Source organism: Macrobrachium rosenbergii, chromosome 13, assembly GCF_040412425.1.
Source record: "Macrobrachium rosenbergii isolate ZJJX-2024 chromosome 13, ASM4041242v1, whole genome shotgun sequence".
Classification (NCBI taxonomy): Eukaryota; Metazoa; Arthropoda; class Malacostraca; order Decapoda; family Palaemonidae; genus Macrobrachium; species Macrobrachium rosenbergii.
In genome coordinates this window covers 39998265-40013912 of record NC_089753.1, presented here as the reverse complement: position 1 = coordinate 40013912, position 15648 = coordinate 39998265, and the positions used below count along the sequence as shown (strand labels likewise).

Here is a 15648-nt window from a genome sequence, read left to right as displayed (position 1 = left end):
TCTTCTTCTTCTTCTTCTTCTTCTTCTTCTTGCCACTTTGAAAGCGCCATCAAGGCATCCCAGCAGACGCGTATTTACTGACACTTTTATGTTTCTGTTTGTTTTTTGTTTCAGCGTCTGAGCTGTTTTTGTAGAATTTTTTTATAGGATTTTAGTTTTCTGTTAAAGAAAACTACTGAGATGGCTTTGTCTGTCCGCCCTCAGATCTTAAAAACTAATTAGGCTAGAGGGCTGCAATTTGGTATGTTGATCATCCACCCTCCAATCATCTAACATACCAAATTGCAGCCCTCTAGCCTCAGTAGTTTTTATTTTGTTCAAGGTTAAAATTAGCCGTGATCGTGCGTCTGGCAACGCTATAAGCAGGTCATAACCGGGCCGTGGCTGAAAGTTTCATGGGCCGCGGCTCATATAGCATTATACGCTGTACAGAAAACTCGATTGCGCCGAAGAAACTTTGGTGCATTTTTTACTTTTTTTTTCTTTGTTCGTCTAATTTCTTTTTATCTTGCGTTTGGAGATGTGTCATTGTTGGAAATTGGTTTAAATTGTTTGAAATTGTTTTAAGTGTTTCAGTTGAAAAAGTTTATATAATTATTTTTCTCATCTAACTATTTGTATTGTGTTTATCTGTCATTCCTGCTATTCTTATCATGCCCCCTCAACATCTGGTTATTGTGTTTAGAAATGTTTAAATTTGTTCGGTGTTATTGTGTTTTTGTTCGTATAATTTTTATCGTTATTCTATTTTTCCCCTTCATAATACAATTTATCTGCACTGGAAATGCCCTTTGTAAAGTATGAATTTTATACATGCTGTCTTTGTCTTTTGTTAGAGTTATTTGACCTCTTTCCTTAGAGTTATTTGACCTCTTTTTTAGGAGTTATTTGACCTCTTTTTTTAGAGTTATTTGGCCTCTTTTTTAGAGTTATTTGACTTCTTTTTTAGAGTTATTTGACCTCTTTTATTAAAGTTATTTGACCTCTTTTATTAAAGTTATTTGACTTTTATTAAAGTTATTTGACCTCTTTTATTAGAGTTATTTGACCTCTTAAGAGAGTTAGTTGACCTCTTTGATTACAATTATTTGACCTCTTTTATTAGAGTTATTTGACCTCTTTTATTAGAGTTATTTGACCTCTTTTATGAGAGTTATTTGACTTCTTTTATAGAGTTATTTGACCTCTTATGAGAGTTATTTGACCTCTTTGATTAGAGTTATTTGACATCTTTTATTAGAATTATTTGACCTCGTATGAGAGTTATTTGACCTCTTTGATTAGAGTTATTTGACTTCTTATTATCATTATTTATAATTACTTTCGGTATGCAAGTGACTTCTTATCCAGAGGAAGTAACAACCACCGCTTACTCCTTGCCTTTTCGTGGCCTACTGTAGGCGGTAGTTGGTAAATGTTTTCAGTTTTGTCTTCTACCCTCATCCGCTTTCTTTGATGCCTTCTTACTTAGCCGTCCAACTTCTCAAACTCTGCCGTCAATCTCATTGTCACCTTCGGAAACATGTCAGTAAATGTCCGCATCGGATATCATGGAAGGTACAGTCTTGATTCTGATTGGCTGATGCATTTATACTGTAACCTTCGGTGAGTGGCGAGTAGCATGAGCTTCCACCAATCACGATTAGCTTCCACCTATCACTGAAACTAATCGTGATGAGTGGAAGCTCATGCCACCACCAATCGTGATTGGTGAAAGCTCATGCTAACCCCAGTCGTGATTGGTGGTAGCATGAGCTTCCACCAGGCACGATTATCTTCAAACATGAGCTTCCACCAATCACGATTAACTTCAATGATCTCAACGGTGGATATCAACGGTGGATATTTACCGTCAGCCTGAAAAAGAAGGCCTTACTTTAGAATAATAATAATAATAATAATAATAATAATAATACATTTTAGTTAGACTTCTTGGCTGGTCACAGTATACGTAGAGACATTTAATAATTTATTTCCTTTTTGTGCTCTAACTTTGAAGTGAAAATCATGACGAGAATGAAATATGGATTTCAAAATTGATAAGTAATTTTCTCACCGGCACGTGTCACATATCCCGAGTATTTCTGTATCGCAAAACGTGAAATCCATTTCACTTTGCAAACACCATTGTTTGCCTCTTTGATATTATATCTGTCTCCTTATGATTGCCATGAGGCTCTTGTTTACTTAATATCGCAAACAAACTTTGCTGGCATTGCCTCGTGCTCTATCGTCAAATCAAATGTTTTGACAGTCCACAGCCGCGTACTTTAGCTTAGCTGTAGGGTAGATTATTATTATTATTATTATTATTATTATTATATTATTATTATTATTATTTTTATATTTATTATTATTTTTATTATTATTCAGAAGATTTATTATTATTATTATTATTATTATTATTATTATTATTATTATTATTATTATTATTATTATTATTATTCAGAAAATTAACCCTGTTCATATGGAACAAGCCCACAGGGACCATTGACTTGAAGTTCAAGCTTCCAAAGAATATGGTCAGCAAAAATATTTACTGAAAAGGAATTGTATACCAGTATTATTATTTTCTATTAATGTCACTATATAAATGGCAGTGTAATTCATACCTATACATTTATTATTTCTGTGTGTAACAACGATAGTGTAGCCTACTAGAGTACCGGTCATTAGCTACATGTTTACACTTGCCGTCCGTCCCGTGTCAGTCTCTCTGACCTTATATTAATATGTAGAATAAACTTATCCTTCTCCGAGCTTCGAGACACTTCGTAATGTCCCTAAGGTCAGGACTTGCTGTCCCGACCCTCTCTTATATTACCGTCATCTTTCACGGCGCTGGTATGCTTGATGATTATGATGTTAGGGGTAAAGTTGGTGTTAATGACAGCAACCGTAATACCTTATTAAAATTATAAGAAGTTTATTATTAAAATAAAAATGTAAAATAGGTGCAAAAAATTTTCTTTTATTTCATGCATAAAGAAACGAAGACGAATTTGAAATAATAGGGATTCGGATCCCACGGTACAGAAGTTGGGGAAGAATTCCAAAGCTGGACATGAAAGAAAATAAACAGTCGCTGAATCAGTCCAATCGTAAAGAAACGAAGACGGGTTTAAATTAATAAAGATCCCTGAGTACAGAAGTTGGAAAAGAATTTCAACACGGGACGTAAAAAAAGATGAACAGTCGCTGAGTCAGACAACGTGAAGGTTGCAGATTTCGGGTTTGCAAATGACAGATGAGGCGGCCTGTCGGCCTTAACGAGGCCGTTTGTAAACAGTGATTCCAAAATCCATCATCGTCTTGCTGGCTGTTCATCCAATTCAGTTTTGCTTCTTCAGGTATACAAGAGTAATGACGAGAGAATTTGTACACCTGACAGTTCTACCTGTTCGTGCTGTTATACATTGTATCTTCCATGGCAGATTCCCTGGTAATCATCTCTTTGTTTATTGCATACATGCATATATACATACAGTACATACCTACCATAAACACACACACACACACACACACACACACACACACACACACATATATATATATATATATATATATATATATATATATATATATATATATGTATGTATGTATGTATATATGTTATAGATTAAACTTGATCACTTTCACATCTGCGCTGTGCATTCAAACCAAGAATAACAGGACATCCTTTAAGTGGGATGGTATCTGACGGAGATTAAATTCACAAGAAGTCACGAGCTTTCAAGGACTAACCTGTCCCCATTTAACGGTTAACGGCCGATGGGGAGAGGTTAGTCCATGAAAGCTTGTAGCTTTGTGAATAAAATTTTCATTAGATACCATCCTGTTTGAGGTCCTATATATATATATATATATATATATATATATATATATATATATATATATATATATATATATATATATATATATATATATATATATATATATATATATATATAATGAATCTACCACAGTGTACGGTAATGAACACTAAATTAACGTTCCTACATTGTACATTACAGCCATTAACTTCTTCGACATTTTGTAACGCTTAAATTGAAAAGGGCAAAGTGGAGATAGGTATCCCTTGAAATTGTAGATTAATACATTTATTTACAGTAATTAGAGCAGTCGATTCTCCCCATTCACTTCAGTACTGTTATTCCCGTTGCAGTTGGATAAATACTTAACTGAATTCTCTTTTTTCCGTCATGTCCCAAATGCTTTCTGATCGTTTATATCCCTCCATTAATCACATTTCTGCCACTCTCACAAATTCATACGTGTTCGATTAAGCATTAATGTAAAATTCAAGCACATTGTAGTTATTGTAACAGATGGCATTGCAGTAAGTGAATAGCATTCTAGGTTAGATTGTGATAGATCTCTCTCTCTCTCTCTCTCTCTCTCTCTCTCTCTCTCTCTCTCTCTCTCTCTCTCTCTATCTCTCTCTCACAAACATAAAAATAAGATACACGAGAAATGCACTACTTTGTAAGAATGTATATATTTCTCTCTCTCTCTCTCTCTCTCTCTCTCTCTCTCTCTCTCTCTCTCTCTCTCTCTCTCTCTCTCTCAACGCACACACACACACACACGACAAATGTACTACTCTGTAAGAATATATAAATTTCTCTCTCTCTCTCTCTCACACACACACACAAATAAGATACACGGCAAATGTAAGAATGTAAATCTCTCTCTCTCCCTCTCTCTCTCTCTCTCTCTCTCTCTCTCTCTCTCTCTCTCTCTCTCTCTCTCTCTCTCCTGAGACGCACTCAAAGTTAATTTTCAACTTTTTTCTTCTTTTGCAAATAATAATATTACTCTCTCTCACCTCTGCACACATAAATATAAGCAGAATTCACATTCAGCGTTTTCGTTTTCGAAAAAAATTTTTTCTCTCTCTCTCTCTCTCTCTCTCTCTCTCTCTCTCTCTCTCTCTCTCTCTCTCTCTCTCTCTCTCTCTCTCTCTCACAAATAAGATACACAGCAAATGTACTACTCTGTAAGCATATATAAGTTTATTTTCTCTCTCTCTCTCTCTCTCTCTCTCTCTCTCTCTCTCTCTCTCTCTCTCTCTCTCTCTCTCTGAGACGCATTCAAAAGTAATTTTCACCGTTTTTCTTCTTTGCAAAGAATCATATTACTCTCTCTCACCTCTGCAATCATAAATATTAGCAGAATTTACATTCAACGTTTTCGTTTTTGAAAATATTTCTCTCTCTCTCTTTCTCTCTCTCTCTCTCTCTCTCTCTCTCTCTCTCTCTCTCTCTCTCTCTCTCTCTCTCTCTCTCTCTCTCTCGTTTAGAGCCCGTACTTTGTTTATGATCTGGACGAGGAGGCAAGAATAGCTTGTTCCCGAAATCCAGTATGCCACCCTTAATGTAAGCAATGAATTAGATGCCTAAATGTTAAATGACTATTGTACTGTTGTATCTTGCAGCCAGTATGTGGAGAGAGAGAGAGAGAGAGAGAGAGAGAGAGAGAGAGAGAGAGAGAGAGAGAGAGAGAGATCTAGGCGGTAGATTGCATTCGCCTGTCAAATTTTACGCTGTCAAAACGGGAGGCCCGCCGAGGAGGTAATCCTAACCAATTGGGGTGAAACCACTCACAGGGCATTCATAAGTTCTCTCTCTCTCTCTCTCTCTCTCTCTCTCTCTCTCTCTCTCTCTCTCTCTCTCTCTCTCTCTCTCAAATAATATTTAGTCTATAATTCCATCTCTACCCATAAATAATGCAAATTTCTTTCCTCCCTCCACCCATCCACCCCTCCCCCCTCTCTCTCCTCCCCACCCTCATGCTAAAATCACCCTACTCAGTGTCGGGTATAATCAGCCCGGTCCAATTGCACGGCGAAATTGCATGAAATTTGTTGCAAGCAGTCTGGACATGAGCTTAAATATGTAAATTATCCAGCAGACACGAACAGCGAAGGATGGGCCATGCCCTTGGGTATTTGCCATTGCATCAAAGGCATTTGCTGCCCATATTTTTTCTCTGCATATCTTGGAAGTCGAGCGATACCTTAAATTGTTGCTTTCAGATTTTTGCAATACTTTTTTTGAAAGATGTTTTATTTCTTTTGTTGTTTTGAAGTCGCTGGAAACTGTTTTTTTTTTTTTTTTTTTTTGGAGGCGGGGTTGGTGTTTAAACCTTTGATTATCATTATCCTCGTTCGTAGTTTGGGTGCTTTTATTACTGCTACACTTACTGTAATATCGATAGATACCCCTATTAATATAATATATATATATATATATATATATATATATATATATATATATATATATATATATATATATATATATATATATATATATATATTTTTTTTTTTTTTTTTTTTGCTCCTAAATATGTTTTCTTTTTCTTTTCTTTTAGCTGCGTCTGTGGATTACGTTACGTTTAGCTCTGCGATGTTTAAGTACCATTATACATGGCATTTATTTTCACTTTGTTTCAGATAAAACTGACTACCACTATTGTATGAGGATTTTTTTAAATCTTTGCATAGCATTAGTTTTTGCTTTGGAATATTTTGACTTCATGTGTTTTACTTTACAAACCTTGAGTGATCTTATGAATAGTTTTTAATTGTTGAATTAAATAATTTTTGGCCGTTAAAAGCTTTGAAAGCAATCATTACCGTTTTGGGGTACCATAACTTTTACTTTAAAAATTTTCAATACCGTTATTTACTTTTAAATCTTGAAGAGAGAGAGAGAGAGAGAGAGAGAGAGAGAGAGAGAGAGAGAGAGAGAGAGAGAGAGAGAGAGACCCCCGAAAAATACCAAATTATTTCAGGTAGGAAAAAAATATATAAGTGAAAGTACCCAGGGTTTTGTTACAAAAAAATTGCCATTAATCGACCTATATCAAAAGTACTGTAAACATATGTGGGATTAATTCTGTATTATTGTAAATGACCCATTTTTAGTTTTCTGAAAAGAAAACTGTTGTGCCGGCTTTGTCTGGCCGTCCGCACTATTTTTCTGTCCGCTCTCAGATCTTAAAAACTACTGATGCTAGAGGGCTGCAAATTGGTATATTGATCACCTACTTTCTAATCATCAAACATACCAAATTGCAGCCCTCTAGCATCAGTAGTTTTTATTTTATTTAAGGTTTTAGCCATAATCGTGCCTCTGGCAACGATTGAGGCCAGGCCAACACCGGCCCGTAGTTAAAGTTTCATGGGCCGCGGCTCATACAGTATTATGCCGACACCACCGAAAGATGGATTTATTTTCGGTGGCCTTGATTATACGATGTACAGAAAACTCGATTGCGCCGAAGAAACTTCGGCACATTTTTTACCTGTGTTTCCAGCTCCGTATCCAAACTTCATAAAAATATATCATTCTAAAATATTAGCACTTATTTTCTTCTTTTCCTTGCGCTAATATTTATAGTCACATATGTTGGAACAGGCATATTAATTCAAATAAGATTTAATATATTCAGAAAGGAGATAGCATCTACTTTTTTTTAAACTTTGGTAAAATACAATTTTATGGGCAAACACTTGCGAATGGTTTATGCTCATTTAAATTCAGGTACATCCTGAAAGTTAAGATTTAGTGTGAGTTTTAGCTCCACACGTGAAATACATGTTTAGATGAATAAATATTAAAGCTTCACAAAACACATACACACACATGCACAGATACACACACACACACACACACACACACACACACACACACATATATATATATATATATATATATATATATATATATATATATATATATGTGTGTGTGTGTGTGTGTGTGTGTAATGTGTTTATATATATATATATATATATATATATATATATATATATATATATATATATATATATATATATGTATATATATATATAGATATATTTACATATTTATATATACATATATATATATATATATACATATATATATATATTTGTGTGTATATGAATATGTATATATATATATATATATATATATATATATATATATATATATATATATATATATATATATATATACACACATATATAAAAGTAAGGCTTATATATCCTTACATAAAAACGAAATATATTTTCAAAAAGCTCATGTATCATTACCATTTTATATATAAACACCTACAAACAATACAATCGAAGCTTACAATTGCCATTTTAATTTCCGTCTGCTGATTTCGATACCATCATCAGCATCAATCTCGCGTAATGATGACCGATTTCCATTCGTTAATTGTTACGGTCGCCATAGTGGATAGTTATTTACGGTTGAATAGTTATTGGCTGATTACATTCTCTGTCGATTACATTTCTGGTTGGTTATCCCGGTTTGTTGTTTAATGGAAAATAATGCGCCTTTTGTTGTTTAACGCGGATGATTTTAGATGATTCAGATTTTATATTCAGACTTTCAGACGATGCGAATTTGCATTTTTCTTGAATCGTTCCAGATAATACGTCAAGGTAGTCATCGGCTGAGAGGGTTTTCGTAGAAAAATGTTGTGCCCTCACTTGTGTGGTTCAGTTGACAGTGCCCTTTCCCTTTCAATTGAATGACCTGGGTTTGATCCAGATGCGCCAGAAATTTATATCTGGCCCTAAGTTTGTCACCTATTTTCAACAGTAGAACCGTAAGTTTGTCACCTGTTTTCAACAGTAGAACAAATTGGTCATCAGAAAAGGCAGGGTAGACTTTTGGCTTGATGGGCATTTGGCAGAATTTCAGGCTTGTTTAAGGGGTCATTGTGACAGAAAAGTTTTTTGTTATGTATCGTCTTGTAGGGCGTTCAGAGACGAACATTCTGGGTGGTCATTTACTATTCCTTTATGCTTTTGAAAGAAGTTATGACACTTTAAAGAGTCTTCACTCATTATTTTGAGTCACCTTTTTCACAATGACCCCCTAAATAAGCCTGCATTTCTGCCAAATGCCCATCAAGCCAAAAGTCTACCCTGCCTTCTCTGATGACCCATATTCTACTATTGAAAATAGGTGACAAACTTAGGGTACAACATTATTCTACGAAATCCCCCTCAGCCGACAGACTAAAGGAATTCCTAAACTTAATACTTTTTGTATATTTACAAAGATAAAGGAATTTCGAAAGGGAAATATGTTTTGGGCATTTATAAAGATATTGTATTTTAATGCATACCCCTCATGAACATATACTTCTAAATGATACGAATTTACATTTTTCCTGACTCTTTCGTTATATGTTGAAGGCAGTTTCTAGAGGGAAATATGTCATGTGCATTTCAAAACATATTATATTATAATGAAGATCTGTCATGCACATATACTTTTTAATGATGCGAATTTATATTTTCCTTGACATGCTCCAAATAAGATGTCAAGGAAATTTCTGAAGGGCAGTATTTTTACTTTGATGCAAAACCTTTCGTCAACATATACTTTTTAGATAAACTGATTTTGCGTTTGTCTGGACTCGTTTCAAATGTTACGTAAAGGGAATAATTTCTAATGGTTAATACGTTTTGCATTTGTACAAAAATATCGTATTTTGAATTTTGATGCAGTTCTTTCATTATTATATACTTTTAAATGATGTGAATTTGCATTTTTCTTGACTCGATATAAATAATATGTCAAATGAATTTGTAGAGGGAAATATGTTTTGTGTATTTTAAGAAATATTATATTTTGGTACAAATCTTTCATGAACATTTTAAACTAGTAAAAAAATGCGCAGAAAATCGAGTTTTCTGTACAGCGTATAATGCTTGTATGACTCGCGGCCCATGAAAATTTCAACCACGGCTCGGTGGTGGCCTGTCCTATAGCGTTGCCAGAGGCGCGGTCATGGCTACCTTTAACCTTAAATAAAATAAAAACTACTAAGGCTAGAGGGCTGCAATTTGATATGTTTGATTATTGGAGGGTGGATGAGCAACATACTAATTTGCAGCCTTCTAGCCTCGATAGGTTTTAAGATCTGAGGGTGGACAGACAAAGCCATCTCAATAGTTTTCTTTTACAGAAAACTAAAAATATAACACACTATTTGTCGAGTGGACACTCAGTCACCATAACAGATGTGGAAAGAATAGTGGTTGCTGAATTCTTACTTCCGCTGATGACAAAAGCTAAAGTTATTTTTTTATCTCCATTGATAATGTTCTACATATTCATTGGGAATGGTGATAGGCTGGTGCTATTGTAACGACTGCTGGAGATTGAATTAAGAAAGGATGAGTGATTGATTGGCTGATTTTGCAACGCCAGCTTTGAGACCGTATAATTATTATGGACGTCGTGTAACAGTCTCTCTCTCTCTCTATATATATATATATATATGTATATATATATATATATATATATATATATATATATATATATATATATATATATATATATATATATATAATCTAAATACTTGTATGTATTCATGTTAAACCTGAAAGAAGGAGGCGAAGAAAAAAATATGGAAATGAAATATTTTAACTATATACGTAGGTTTAGCAGTTAATTTTTTTTTACTCCTCATAGTTCTTAAAATGATAGCGTTATAGACGACTGAACCTTTTCACTTCCAGGCGAGGCATTTGACATTCAGGACGCTTGAATTTGCCCGACTCTCTCGCGTTCCCAAGGATTACGGGACTGTAAACGGTAAGTGCGAATTATTTTCCTTTCAGTCTTAGCTGATCGCCTACAGCAAAATGCAGTTATTTTTTCGCCCGTTTTATTCCCCGTAGTAGGGGTAGTGCCGTCAGTGCACCTCACGTGGTGCACTGTAGGCATTACTTAATGTTCTTTGCAGCGTCCCTTCGGCCCCTAGCTGCAACCCCTTCCATTCCTTTTGCTGTGCCTCCATTCATATTCTCTTTCTTCCCTCTGACTTTCCACCCTCTCTAACACTTGTTTCATAGTGCAACTGCGAGGTTTTCCTCCCGTTACACCTTTCAGACCTTCTTACTGTTAGTTTCCCTTGCAGCGCTGAATGACCTCATAGGTCCCAGCGGTTTGGCTTGAGCCTAAATTGTATATTCTAAGCTTCATTTATTGTTGATAGTACTGATATTTTATTACGATTCATTTCATTTCAACTGAAAAGCATCGCGTTGCATCGGTCGCCCGGCATTTTGAAACTCGGGCAAACTTTTCTCGTATTTGTCATGACGTTTTATCAGACATTAGAACGGCGATTTTTAGTTTACTGTAAAAGAAAACTGTTGTGCCGGCTTTGTCTGTCCGTCCGCGCTTTATTCTGGCCGCACTTTTTCTGTCCGCCCTCAGATCTTAAAAACTACTGAGGCTAGAGGGCTGCAAATTGGTATGTTGATCATCTACTCTCCAATCATCAAACATACCAAATTGCAGCCCTCTAGCCTCAGCAGTTTTTATTTTATTTAAGGATAAAGTTAGCCGTAATCGTGCATCTGGCAACGATGTAGGACGGGCCACCACCGGGCCGTGGTTGAAGTTTCATGGTCCGCGGCTCACACAGCATTATACCGAGACCACGGAAAGATAGATCTATTTTCGGTGGCCTTGATTGTACGATGTAGCGGCTTTACAGAAAACTCGTTTGCGCCGAAGAAACTTTAGCGCATTTTTTACTTATTCTTAAAAGCATTTGTTATCCTGAACGTCTTTATGCACCAGTTCAGTTCATGGACAACTCAAATATCTGTTTAAGCTAATTGAGCTGACAGAGGAAAGGTTGTATAAGAAGCAGAATAATTTTTTGAGAGCATTCGTTGCGCGGAACATTTTGGCACATTAATTCAGTTCACTCGTCTGCCCCAATTTCCATTCAAGGTAACAGAGCTGGAGGAGAAAATGTTATTTAAAGAGTAAGCGTTATTTCCTTCCTTGCTCCCAACAGACTGAAATAGTTTTTAATTTTGTGGCACAGGTACATCTAATAAGACTTTTCGCCTTGTGATGCAGTTACATCTAATAAGGCTTCATTTTGTGATACAGGTACATCTAATTAGACTTTTCATTTTGTGATACAGGTCCATCTAATAAGACTTCTGTCTGTAGAGGTTTGTCGGCCAAAGTCATAACTGAAAAACATTCCCTCATTTTCATTCACATATACAACACCAACCACAGTATACACACACACACACACACCTCGAACACTTTTTCACGACTCTTTATGATTCAGTTGTCAGAAGCTTGATATATCATCCACGCCGAGAAATTAATTGAATAACATTCAATTCAATCGGGGTCGTGGATGGGTTTCGTAGAAAGTGACTTTGAGGAAGATTGGTATTCCTCACTCTGATATTCCTCACTCTCAATTATTGGACGTGTTCTTCCTACGCGTCAATTAAGTTATTCATTGGAAATCCCTCTTTTGTCTCCAGGTTATTTGTAGAGGGTTAAAAGAGTTTGTCGGTGTACGGCAAGACACTAATTTCTTTTGCTCAAAGGATATATGCATATGTATGTATGTATATTTTATATAATGTATATATATACATATATTCTGCATTAAATCCTTATTCTTTAGAAAATGATGGCTCCTGAGAAAAAACGAAATAGCAGTCCCTTTCAAATTCAGGCTTTAACTAAATCCCAGCCCATATATATATATGTGTGTGTTTGTGTGTGCATATATATATATATATATATATATATATATATATATATATATATATATATAGATATATATATATATATATATATATATATATATATATATATATATATATATATGAAAGAAGTACTTATAACTATTAACTGCCAATTACAAATACACAAATGAACTGCTTTTCCAAGCCTCAACTATCTCTATTAACATTTATTTTTCCATCCATATATATATATATATATATACTGTATATAATATATATATATATATATATATATATATATATATATATATATATATATATATGTGTGTGTGTGTGTGTATGCATATATGTGTTGTGTTTGTGTGCTTATAGCTTTTGGTTGACAGTATCACAAAAGATCCGGTTTGTCAGATACCATTTCTACAACTTGGCTACAATATTCGATACATAAACGAAAGAACGATAAGAACCATGGTACTCTAAGTTTTATAATTGCCAAGTTTCACCAATTACTTCCATCTTTTCTAAGATATTCTGCTTGTTTATGGACACAAAAACACACACTCTTTCAAACATCCCCTCCCCCCAAAAAGACAAAAGCGTCATAAACAGTGAGGGGGAAATAATTCAATTCTCACCCCACCAACTCTTAATACGAATTCTTCCATAAAGTTGAATTGAATATAGAATTTAGGCCAAAGACCAAGCACTGGGACCAATGAAGTCATTCAGCGCTGAAACGGAAATTGACAGTAAAAGTTTAAAAAAGGTGTAACAGGAGGAAAACCTCAAAGCAGTTGCACTATGGATCAATTGTTAGGAGAGGGTGGAAAGTAAGATGGGAGAAAGAGAATATGAAAGGAGGTACAGTAATAGGAACAATAGGGGTTGCAGCTAGGGGCTGAAGGCACGCTGCAAAGAACCTCAAGTAATGCCTACAGTGCACCGCATGGTGTTCACTGATGACACTACCCTCCTACGGGGTCTTCCATAAGGATCAGGAAACAACGAAAAGCCAGAGGTCTCTGTGGTTAGTAAGTTCTTTGTTGGGCGAGTGGGCTCCGTTCTCAGCTAGCACTCTGCTGGCCGCGAGTTCGAATCTCCGACCGGCCAATGGAGAATTAGAGGAATCTATTTCTGGTGATAGAAGTTCATTTCCCGCTATAATGTGGTTCAGATTCCACAATAAGCTGTAGGTCCCGTTGCTAGGTAACCAACTGGTTCTTAGCCACGTAAAATAAATCTAATCCTTCGGGTCAGCCCTAGGAGAGCTGTTAATCAGCTCAGTGGTCTGGTTAAACTAAGGTATACTTAACATTAACCATTCTGTGGTTAGTCAAGGTTAAGGATGTCTTTGGCAGTTGTCGAAGTGATTAATCTGGTTAAGTTCTGTCATTTTTCACTTATTCATTATCTATGAAATTATTTATTTGTTTCTTTATTTTCAAAGATTCTGCCGTGAGTTTGGTATGAAATGACTCTTAGTTGTAAAGACTTAATTATTGTAGTGATATCAGTGATAACAATAGTGCAAACTTATTTGTTAATAATAATAATAATAATAATAATAATAATAATAATAATAATAACAAATGAATAATCTTGTGATTTTAATATCAGGAAGTTAATGTGGTAATTGTAACAAAGAAAGCTATAGTAATAACTAAAAATATGATAATAAATATATATAAATAAAATACATTGGGTATCCATGTAATTGTGTGTGTGATAACGATAGTATTCGGCTAATGAGAATTGCCGTCGTCCAGCCCTGGCTTACCTTCTAAATAGTCAGACTTAATAAAGGTTAGTCCACGATTCTGGAGGACGTGGCGACCATCTCTTATATTGCCACCTGTTTTGGCGGTATGGTTAAGCTAATATATATGTATATATATACTGTATGTATGTATGTATATATATATATATATTAATAATAATAATAATAATATCCTAGACGTCACTATATCATGCTTTGTTAAGTATCCGCGATATTAAATGAATAAGTTAACACATTAATAAAATACGCTTTGTATAAATAAGTAATTATAATGTCAAAATAATATAGTGCTTGACTGTGATGCTTAATTAATTATTGATTGCTAAAGATAGCATAATTGATTATAATACCAAAGTCATTAAGGCTTAGCTGGTTGTAATATTTTAGCGATAACATATCTCAGTACACTGACTGACTGACAGTAATGTGTCTTGATGATAATACGGCCTGTTATCATGCCCTTCTAATTGTAATGGTAATGTTGGCATACCTGAGTTGAACTCCTAATAATAGTAATAACTTAATGGTAACCTCATCAATATTGAAGCCTAATTAACCGTCACTTCTTGATGGTAACATTGACGACCATATTGTCTGAATAATAGCAACGCGTTATTATTGTTATTATTATTATTATTATTATTATTATTATTATTATTATATTATTATTATTATTATTATTATTATTATTATTATTATTATTATTGGAATAAGCACACATGGGTCATTGACTTGAAATTCAAGCTTCCAAAGAATTTGGTGTTTTTTCGAAAGTAACAGGAAGTAATGGGAAATACAGAAAGAGCAGATATCAGTTATTAGAAAAAGATAACTTAACAAATTAATAAATAGATAAATAAAAATACAAGTAAATGATAACAGTAAAACAAACCTATATATATATATATATATATATATATATATATATATATATATATATATATATATATATATATATATATATATATATTGAAATACAGGGGTATCCATATAAAATACAAAGAGAATCATATTAAAGGGTATTAATGCATTGCATCTTCGCTCGAACTTCTGAAGTTCCAGTCGCGCGACATCCTCGTCAGGGAGGCTATTCCACAGTCCAGCGGTGTGAGGAATAAAGCACCTCTGAAACTGAGAAGTTCGACAGCGCTAATGATCACACGGCGGACCACAGTGGCGGACAAATGACAACGCGTCCCCGATAACACGGAAGAGAATTGGAAAATTGGAAGAGTAATAACCCGCCCTTTCTTCGCTGTCATGACCTTTTCCGTCGGAACTGGGCGAGATATGTAAATTTTAATTGGCGAGACATGATGAAGACAGATAGTCCTTGAAA

At 34.7% G+C, this 15648-nt stretch overlaps 1 long non-coding RNA gene across 1 annotated transcript in view; it reads left to right on the top strand.

Annotated features, from left to right (window-relative positions):
- Nucleotides 1-10602, top strand: part of LOC136844676 (uncharacterized) — a 182716-nt gene extending 172114 nt beyond the window's left edge. The window contains exon 3 of the long non-coding RNA XR_010854963.1: nt 10532-10602. This is a non-coding gene — a long non-coding RNA (uncharacterized lncRNA). The remainder of the gene's footprint in view (nt 1-10531) is intronic.
- The last annotated feature ends 5046 nt before the right edge of the window (nt 10603-15648 follow it).